Source organism: Protopterus annectens, chromosome 5.part0 (genome assembly GCF_019279795.1).
Source record: "Protopterus annectens isolate FY-2018-M chromosome 5.part0, PAN1.0, whole genome shotgun sequence".
In the NCBI taxonomy this organism is placed as follows: Eukaryota; Metazoa; Chordata; order Ceratodontiformes; family Protopteridae; genus Protopterus; species Protopterus annectens.
The window spans coordinates 819,471,246-819,481,570 of NC_056735.1; positions in this window are offsets into that span (position 1 = coordinate 819,471,246).

Here is a 10,325-nt window from a genome sequence, read left to right on the forward strand (position 1 = left end):
GTTTGACAAAACAACACATGTTCCTCCCAATGGGCTAGAAATATGTTAGCGTAGCTGTTCGCACAAGGTGTGCCCATGGCTACACCATCACATTGCCTATAAATAACATCTCTGAACATAAATAAGTTATTTTCAAGAACCAGTTCTAGAAAGTGTGTTATCAAGTCAATCTTAACATCCAAGTAGTCACTATGCTCCTTTAAATATTCTGAAACATAGGTAAGTCCTAGCCCATTTGGTATAACTGTAAAAAGGGACTGCACATCAAAGGTTACAAATATACAGTCCGCAACAGTTCCTTGTTGTTTAATACATTCATAGAGGTCTATTAAGAACTGCTTAGAGTCTCGTAATATGAAAGTATTATTATTCAAAACTTGTCTTAAATGTTTTTCTATAAAGACAGATAGATGCTCAGCAAGTAAACCTAGCCTAAGGCAGCGCAGGTATGTAAAGTGACTATTTGTAATTACTTATATGCGTATGCCTACATTATGTCCTTATGTCTTAAAGTTTTTATATATAAAAATTTTTCATGTATTAGTTTATGTATTTTGGAAAATCTTTTATATATTCTATGGAGTGTTTAAAGTCATTTTATGGATGTTTTAAGTTATTTTATGCATTTATATTCTTGTAGTGAGCTTTTTTCTGTTCTTTGCAGTTTGCTATGCCTTTAAATAGAGGTTTGTGTTGGATCATCTTCTTGATAGGTTAATTATTTAATTGTCTCAGTGTGCTTTTAATATATAACTAGTTTGTGTTAGGAGGATTCATAGGTTCATAGGTTCATAGAGTAGTACTAAGCTAACTGCCCTTGCGAGCCATTTTAAGCCTAGCCAATTATCCCTTGTGAGACTCAAACCCTGTACCTTGTGTTTGTAAGGCAAACACCTTAACCATTAGGCCACCCTCCCAACCCAAATGGGTTTGTTTCATGGATCTGAAGAAACTGATACAGTGAAAGCGCTTATCCGTTTGTTCTTGTCTGCAATAAACTACGTGGATTTTACATCTTGGATTGTTATCTTCTGTCATTTTCTCACTCTCACTCCTGCTCAGTACTTGGTTGTTTTACAAAATTTTTTATATTTCTCTGAGCAGGGGCGTTTACCTGTGAAGCAGCAATTTGTCAGACTTTTTTATTTGCACTTTTGTTTTGCTGCTGTCAGGAGTGAGTTTATTGCTGGATCACGGCCAATATTGAGTTGGATTATACTCCTAGAGGTGAAGACCATAGGAAAGAGGCACTTCATTCGAGGTTTCAACAATATTTAAAAGGTACTGTCAATGCTTCCTGGTATTTTGAGAGTGTTGCTGTATCTGATGATGTCACAGAGGCGACGGTGAACACTGAGAAACTGCACAGGCTTCTTGACGCTATGGAGAAGGACTTTATGAAGTTAAAACGTTTCCAAATGCAACGATTACATTTCCAGTTCTGTTTGGACAGGAATATTATTCCCAGAGGGCTTTGTGTGTTTACAATGCCAAGTCAGGGGAGAGAGTATCCAGATTTGCTTGTACAGTGGCAACGTTTGAATATCGAGGTAAGCAGGAAATATCTGCAGCTCCTCATTGACTTTTTTTGTCCAGAGGAAGCTAAGTTAACTGACAGTATTAATATGACACAACAAGCGCTCTTTGGTGAATTCCCTAGTGAAGTAGTACAACCACTCTTCGAGAATGTTTTGGACAGTGTGTTAGCATTTGAACGTAAACTACTTCAACAGAAAAGGCATAAGGCTACTAGGGACATTACAGATTTTAAACTGGGCCATGTGTTTATGTGGCCCAGAAATGGTAATAATACCGTTACTCACTCTACTGTTTATACAAATAGGAGGCATGGTTCGGATAAGTTTGACCATGACCCTATTACTAAGGACAATAATAATGTGAACATTAATGTAAATACTAGGACGTTGGAAGCTGAAGTTGTTGGTACTGTGACTAAATGTAATAATGTTGTTAATACAGAGTGTTATAGGTCTGAAGTTTGTATAGAGAACACTACAGGAAAAGATGTTGGTATCCCCTGATTAGAGGGGAATCACTTGTCAATGAAGCCTTTGTGCATGATTATAATGATTCTAATGATGTCATACATATTATACATCCTAGTATGCAGCCAGGCACTAATCTATATCCTGATGTGCGCATTAATAAGGATAAACCACATCTTTGGCTGGCAAATCTGAAGTTGTGGTGAGACCAAAGATAAGGGCAGAACAAGTAGATTCAAGTAGTAATATTAGCCCTGATTTGTCTTTTCCTCTACCTAGACACCTGGAGAAAGGCCCACGGAGGTCATGCTCCATGAGTCGAGGCAGACAGAAAAATGGACCAAAAATGTGATGCAAAAATATAAAATAGACACACAATACAGCTTCTACCTGTCAAAGAAGGGACACTTTAATATTAGTACTGCTACCTTGAGCAGCTGACAAAATAAAAGAATCTACATGCATTTCAAGTAATCTATAACTTTGATTATTACAGTTATTTCTTAATTGTAAACCCTCCATGTTTTCTTCCAAAATTGCTATTTTGGAGGGATTATTAGGGAAGAGCAACATTTTGAGCCAAAATTGGGGACAGTTGAGAGGTTGGCTATGCCTAATTCTATAAAGCAATTTATTTGCATGTACCTCTCAACCTGTTAATGCAGTAAATCTGAACAAGGCCAAATATATTGGGGGCACATATAAACAGTACTAAAATTGCTCTTGTATAAATTGAGACAGTTGATAGAACGGCTCTTACTTAACATGCATTTTATGAAGGCTATGAAGTCTGAAACTTATTATTTAGTGACTTCTGGCAAATCATTTAGGAATTAAAACTACAAATTTTATGAACAACAAACCAAAAATAAGAAGCAAAATCTATTCATTCTTTGAAAATCTGGACAGTTGGGAGGTATAGTTCAGCTGGGCCTGTCTGAGTTTGCTGCCCTCCCGACAAAATAATGGTTGAACTGGAGCCTCTGCAGCCATTCCAATTAACCATTACTTGGCTATTTCACTCCATTTACCATAAACACTAATGTGCATACTGCTTTACTTCAATGATTGGACTTCATTTGAAAGTTTTATTTTGTATTTTACAGCACAAACATTAAGTCATCTGTTAAACAAAGCAATGCAGTCTCACAATGAAAACTTAGCATTAAAACTTCTCTGCCCTTGAAACTCACATTCATTGAAACAGCATTGAAACCCACATTCAAAGAAAATACATTTTGCCAGTGGCAGATAAAGATTAATTTTGGGCTGTTTTCGAATCATAGGCCCCTTGCATATGAAACATACATGTGCTCTTTGATACACCTTCCTCATTGTACTAAAAATATATTCCTTGTACAATACAGTACACTTGTTAGAGGGTGTTTTAAATTTGTTTTGAACATTTTTCCAGTAAGCAATGAAACAAAACATATGCACCCATAATGGCAAAACTGCCCAGTTGAGAACATTTATCATAAAAAAGTCTACTCAGACTTCACAGTCCACCATTATTAGTAAATATACACAATTCTACAGTCCACCATTATTAGTAAATATGCACAATTCCACAGTCCACCATTATTAGTAAATATGCACAATTCCACAGTCCACCATTATTAGTAAATATGCACAATTCTACAGTCCACCATTATCAGTAAATATGCACAATTCTACAGTGCACCTTTATCAGTAAATATGCACAATTCTACAGTCCATATTTAGTGAATTCAGTTCTTGCCATAGCTGTCAACCTTAGCACAAAACCTGGGCGAAGCCAATAATGGGGAATACAGTCCCAAAAATAGGGACAAATTTAAAATATTCATCTTATAAACTTAGAAAATTGCTAGAAAAAAGGTTGTGCTACTATGTATTCTGAAGAACATGAAGTTTGAAATTCAAATGCGGTCAATTTTACTGCGGACAGAACAAAAACAATTTTCAGCAGAGGCGGGATTAATACTGCAGACACGTCTTTGTAAAATGGCAGGGCATCAGAGCAAATCCACACAAACACAGAGAGGAGATGCAGACTCCACACAGAAGCCACCCCAACCAAGAATCAAACTAGAAAACCTATAGCTGTGAGGCAACAATACTACCACTGCACCATCAAATCTACAAGGAATTAAACATTCAGAAACCTGAAGTCTGAAATTCAAATGCCTGTCAATTTTACTCGGACAGAACAAAACAATTTTCAGCAGAGACGAGGATTAATACTGCAGACACGTCTTTGTAAAATGGCAGGGCATCAGAGAAAATCCACACAAACACAGAGAGGAGATGCAGACTCCACACAGAAGCCACCCCAACCAAGAATCAAACCAGAAAACCTATAGCTGTGAGGCAACAATACTACCACTGCACCATCAAATCTGCAAGGAATTAAACATTCAGAAACCTGAAGTCTGAAATTCAAATGCCTGTCAATTTTACTGCGGACAGAACAAAAACAATTTTCAGCAGAGATGCAGGGATTAATACTGCAGACACGTCTTTGTAAAATGGCAGGGCACCAGAGCAAATCCACACAAACACATGGAGGAGATGCAGACTCCACACAGAAGCCACCCCAACCAAGAATCAAACCAGAAAACCTATAGCTGTGAGGCAACAATACTACCACCGCACCATCAATTATGCAAGGAATTAAACATTCAGAAACCTGAAGTCTGAAATTCAAATGCCTGTCAATTTTACTGCGGACAGAACAAAACCAATTTTCAGCAGGGATTAAAACTGCAGACACGTCTTTGTAAAATGGCAGGGCACCAGAGCAAATCCACACAAACACATGGAGGAGATGCAGACTCCACACAGAAGCCACCCCAACCAAGAATCAAACCAGAAAACCTATAGCTGTGAGGCAACAATACTACCACTGCACCATCAAATACGCAAGGAATTAAACATTCAGAAACCCTTAAGTCTGAAATTCAAATGCCTATCAATTTTATTTAACATTTTTAATCAGGACAGTCTGACTTGGAACAAATAAACAATTTTCAGCAGAGGCCCAGGAAGAAATAATGCAGACATGTCTTTGTAACATGGGAGGGCACAAAAGCAAACCCACATAAACACAGGGAGAAGATACAGACCCCACAAAGAAGGAACCCCAGCCAAGAATCAAACCCAAGAACCTACAGCTGTGAGGCAACAATGCTACTACTACACCATCAAATATCAAGCATTGCAACATTTACAAACCACAGATATTATGAGGAACAGATCAGATCGAATATGAGGTAAAAATCTGAAATTTTTTTACAAATGGTGGTGGGTAGGGAACTCAAGTCTTTAACACCTGCATACAGGGTACAGGGTTCAAGCCTGAGGCATTCCCTACCACACCACCATAAGCACCTGGGGCATTTTCACACAGCACCATACACACACATTGTAAATTAAAAAGCACAAACTCAATAAAAATAAAAAGGCACCTTACCTGAATGAATACATCCAGAATGTCCGTACATACATCCTTCCTTCAGCAATACTGAAGACCCAGATCCCAATGCTCCTTCCCGACGCCGATGAGATCCCTAAGGCTCTGTCCCGAGTCGCTGCTCCTCTTGCAGTCCGGACGCGTCCTATACTCCTGGCGGGTCTGTGCACTGTACAAGTGCACAGACGTCTCCTTGTGTCCCTCTATGGGGACAGCCGGGCTGCCTTGAGCATGCGCATAGACCGATAAGTCGGGACTCGGTCTATGCGCATGCGCGAAGTCCGCGAAATTTAAAAAAATATTTTTTTTATTTTTCATTTGTTTTTTTCTTGCTTTTTTATTTTTGAGGGGGCTGCAGTCCGGCAGCCCTATGCCACGAGCCGCCCCTGTCTTAAATGTTTTTCTATAAAGACAGATAGATGCTCAGTAAGTAAACCTAGCCTAAGGCAGCGCAGGCATGTAAAGTGACTATTTGTAATTACTTATATGCGTATGCCTACATTATGTCCTTATGTCTCAGAGTTTTTATGTATTTAAATATAAACATTTTTCATGTATTACTTTATGTGTTTTAGAAAATCTTTTATATATTCTATGGAGTGTTTAAAGTCATTTTACGGATGTTTTAAGTTATTTTATGCATTTATATTTTTTCTGTTCTTTTTCTGTTCTTTGCAGTTTGCTATGCCTTTAAATAGAGGTTTGTGTTGGATCATCTTCTTGATAGGTTAATTATTTAACTGTCTCAGTGTGCTTTTAATATATAACTAGTTTGTGTTAGGAGGTTTGTTTCATGGATCTGAAGAAGCTGATACAATGAAAGCGCTTATCCGTTTGTTCTTGTCTGCAATAAACTACGTGGATTTTACATCTTGGATTGTTATCTTCTGTCATTTTCTCACTCTCACTCCTGCTCAGTACTTGGTTGTTTTACAAAATTTTTTATATTTCTCTGAGCAGGGGCATTTACTTGTGAAGCAGCAATTTGTCAGACTTTTTTATTTGCACTTTTGTTTTGCTGCTGTCAGGACTGAGTTTATTGCTGGATCATGGCCAATATTGAGTTGGATTATACTCCTAGAGGTGAAGACCGTAGGAAAGAGGCACTTCAGTCGAGGTTTCAACAATATTTAAAAGGTACTGTCAATGCTTCCTGGTATTTTGAGAGTGTTGCTGTATCTGATGATGTCACAGAGGCGACGGTGAACACTGAGAAACTGCACAGGCTTCTTGACGCTATGGAGAAGGACTTTATGAAGTTAAAACGTTTCCAAAAGAAACGATTACATTTCCAGTTCTGTTTGGATAGGAATATTATTCCCAGAGGGCTTCGTGTGTTTACGATGCCAAGTCAGGGGAGAGAGTATCCAGATTTGCTTGTACAGTGGCAATGTTTGAATATCGAGGTAAGCAGGAAATATCTGCAGCTCCTAATTGACTTTTTTCGTCCAGAGGAAGCTAAGTTAACTGACAGTATTAATATGACACAACAAGCGCTCTTTGATGAATTCCCTAGTGAAGTAGTACAACCACTCTTCGAGAATGTATTGGACAGTGTTTTAGCATTTGAACGTAAACTACTTCAACAGAAAAGGCATAAGGCTACTAGGGACATTACGGATTTTAAACTGGGCCATGTGTTTATGTGGCCCAGAAATGGTAATAATACCATTACTCACTCTACTGTTTATACAAATAGGAGGCATGGTTCGGATAAGTTTGACCATGACCCTATTACTAAGGACAATAATAATGTGAACATTAATGTAAATACTAAGACATTGGAAGCTGAAGTTGTTGGTACTGTGACTAAATGTAATAATGTTGTTAATACAGAGTCTCATAGGTCTGAAGTTTGTATAGAGAACACTACAGGAAAAGATGTTGGTGGTCCCCTGATTAGAGGGGAATCACTTGTCAATGAAGCCTTTGTGCATGATTATAATGATTCTAATGATGTCATACATATTATACATCCTAGTATGCAGCCAGGCACTAATCTATATCCTGAAGTGCGCATTAATAAGGATAAACCCACATCTTTGGCTGGCAAATCTGAAGTTGTGGTGAGACCAAAGATAAGGGCAGAGCAAGTAGATTCAAGTAGTAATATTAGCCCTGATTTGCCTTTTCCTCTACCTACACGCCTGGAGAAAGGCCCACGGAGGTCACGCTCCATGAGTCGAGGCAGACAGAAAAGAACGTCTTCAGGGGAACCCTTATCCCATCAGACCCTGAAAAAGATGTGGACCAACAAACATTAGTTCACAATATATCTCACGTGATACTTAGTATTGACGACATTAGGCTGTTGAGTAAAGGGTTGAATTTTATTCCAAAGACACAGAGTAGGTTAACGGATACTATTACAGACCTTAAATTGTTTTGCAGAAATGTTATGTTAAAATATATGTTTAAGGGTTCCAGTAATGAATCAGCTGATAATAGGGAGTTCATATTTAAGAATTTGAGTGAATTTGTGCCCACCAATCATCCTTTGGTTGAGGTTTTCTTAAAACTAACGGAAGATGAATTATATAGCTTTTACAACAGCAAGAGAGATAGGAGATCTATGAGGTCTGATAACCTCACCTATAAGGAGAGGTTAAGCGTAAAGAAATTACAAGATGACTCCACCATCATTATAAGGCCAGCAGACAAGGGTGGTAGGATTGTTGTTATGGATACTTCGCATTATAACACAACCATGGAAATGATATTGCTTGATAAGTTTTATGAAGTGATTACAGTAGATGATGTTAATGACATTATTAGGTATGTTGGCTATACACTTTTGGATATTTTTAAGAGTAATTTCATAGGGAAGGAGTTATATGAATACCTTTGCATCAGGGCCCCTGTTATTCCTGTGATACATGGGCTACCCAAGATACATAAAGACCTTAAAGACCCACCCATGAGACCAATTGTTTCTGGTCGTGGGTGGGTCACTTAGCATTTATCTGTCTTTATAAAAAAACATTTAAGACAAGTTTTGAATAATAATACTTTTGTATTACGAGACTCTAACCAGTTCTTAATAGACCTCTATGAATGTATTAAACAACAAGGAACTGTTGCGGACTGTATATTTGTAATAATAGCAATCAGAAGCAAAAAGCAACCAGTAAAAGATAAAGCAAAAACCGGCAAGCAGGAGACAAGGATCCAACAACAATAGCGTACTATAGTTTAATGTCCGCTTTCGTCACAAGACTTCCTCAGAATACAAAGACAATTGGACCAAACAACATTTAAATAGTTAAAATGATGATGCATACATAATTAACAAGTAATTAAAATTAATTAAATGATTTAGCAATGCAAAACTTGCTACCAATTTAAATAAAAAAAGCTGTGGTGTCACAATCCTTGTTTACATACAGTTTTCTGTGCTTTAAAAAACATTTGATGTTAATGGCGTCATTTAACCCAGGAAATCTGTTTGAGTTCAAACGAACTTGCCAAATGGTCTCACGCTGTTCCAAATGATTCTTATAATCACCCCCTCTTATATCTGAATGCACAACTTCTAACACAGAAAATAAAAATTTCTTAAAAGAAGAACAAGGGATGGAATGCTTAAAAAGGGCGTTAGTCTCATCTTTACTGCGAATGCTGTAAATGTGCTCTCTAATTCTGGTCTTGAGGCATCTGGTTGTCATGCCAACATAGAAAGCAGGACAACTAGAACACAAGCTAATATAAACTACCCCCTTAGTGTTGCAATCAGTATAACCAGGAACCCTCATAATCTTATCAATGGTTTCTATCCTAATGTAGGGTCCCTCAGAAATAAATCTGCACATGTTGCACATGTGGCAACAGTGCATACCAATTTTGTCAGTGTGTAATGTCATACTGTTAATGTTATGAAATTCTAGGGCTTTCTTCAAATTACAATTGTTTCTAAAAACAAAAGAAGGTTGGTTCCCCAAAATTTTTTGAATATCAGAATTGCCCTTTATAATCCTCCAGTTATTAACTATAACTTGTTTTACATGACCACCATCCGAACTCATGTCCAAAGAACAGATGGTGTTCCTATTGATGTTATTCACAGGAGTAGTACTATTATCAGCTGTGACCAAAGACATAGGGCTGTCAAGTAAAGCTTTAAAAGAAATAGAACGTCTGCCTAAAATTTCTTCACCAAACTGAATCAGCTCAGATTCCTTGTATCCCCTCTCAATAAACAAAGAAATAATGAGCTTGAATTCATCAATGAGATCACTATGCTTGGACGTCATATGACTAGCCCTTATGAATTGTCCCCGAGGGATGTTTTTGATAATATGTCTGGGATGATTGCTAAGGTGATGTAAATACCCATTGGTGAAGGTTTCTTTGCGAAAGATTTTACTGTGGAATCTAGCCTCAATCTCATCCCAGTATAAAAAAAATCAAGAAAATTAACTTGCAGACCAACACAGCCCTTGGTAAACTTTAAATAGTCAGAAAATAAATTAATTTCTGAAATGAAGGTGTCAACAGTACTAGAATCACCTTCAATAACAAAAAATAAATCATCAATAAAACGACAAAAGAAATTAATATTGTATTTACTAGTTAACATTGGTATGAATTCAGACTCCCACCAGGCCAGACAAGATTTGCATATGCTGGTGCAGCGGGGGACCCCATGGCCACACCCCTCTTTTGTTGGTGATAAGTTTGTCCTAACAGAAAAAAATTGTTTTCCAAAATAATTTCCAAAAAATGACTAATGGTAGAAATAGCATTATTTGTTAATCCTGTGTTCTTTTTAAGTAAAAAATTACACACAGCCTCCACACCTTGGTCATGAGGGATGCAGGTGTATAAAGAAACCACATCTATGGTAAAAATAATGTGTCTAGAAGAAT